The sequence below is a fragment of the Psammomys obesus genome, unplaced genomic scaffold, assembly GCF_907164565.1.
Source record: "Psammomys obesus unplaced genomic scaffold, mPsaObe1.curated_primary_1811, whole genome shotgun sequence".
Taxonomy (NCBI): Eukaryota; Metazoa; Chordata; class Mammalia; order Rodentia; family Muridae; genus Psammomys; species Psammomys obesus.
Window position 1 is genome coordinate 6,258,894 of NW_026587032.1, and position 624 is coordinate 6,259,517.

The window sequence follows — 624 nt, forward strand, 5'->3', positions numbered from 1 at the left end:
AATGGGAGGGAGAGAGCAAGGGAAGGTGTGAGCAGGGACAGCAGCCTCAAGGAGCAGCATTTGAAGGGTCCGTAGTTCTCCAAGGACCAGGTTAACTGAGGCTCTTCATGGGACCATTTATCTGAGCAAGAATGGGCTTAGAAAAGCAGCTGGGTCAGATGGCTCTGGCTGCAGTTTGGATGGCACGATTCCCAGGCAGACTTCTGACCTGACCTCCAAGCCAGGCCATCAGGAAGAGCTCCTCCCCTCTCAGAAGAAGAATACGGAGTCTGTGCAGCTGAATCCAGAAAACCAGTCATTTCCAGGAAATGAAACTGAAAGCTGTTCTGGCAGCAGGCCCCACCCCTTGGGGGGAGGCAGGCAGGGCTCATACCTAGACATTAAGGAGTTGGATCAAGGGCCAGGGTAGAGCAGAGCCTGAGGGGAAACCCAGGAGCTCAGGCTGCCCTTCAGCTGCTCCCCTCTCCCCTCCTCGCTCTCTTCAGGAGGACCCCCGGACCCTCACACCTCGATTCTCTCCCTCCTGACCATCCCGGGCCTGGATTGCAGTTTTGTAAGGCTTCTGAGCAGGTAGGTAAGGGGCTCCTAAGTGGGGCTTGACCTATAAACCTGCTCAGGGCAGGA

The 624-nt window shown here is 56.2% G+C and overlaps 1 protein-coding gene across 2 annotated transcripts in view; it reads left to right on the forward strand.

Moving 5' to 3' along the window:
* The first annotated feature begins 356 nt into the window (after positions 1–356).
* The window catches only part of LOC129673091 (immunity-related GTPase family M protein 1-like), a 5,943-nt gene continuing 5,675 nt past the window's right edge, over positions 357–624 (forward strand). For both annotated transcript variants that reach the window (XM_055602767.1, XM_055602768.1), the window contains exon 1: positions 357–570. The gene's annotated coding sequence lies outside the window, so the exon portion shown is untranslated. The remainder of the gene's footprint in view (positions 571–624) is intronic.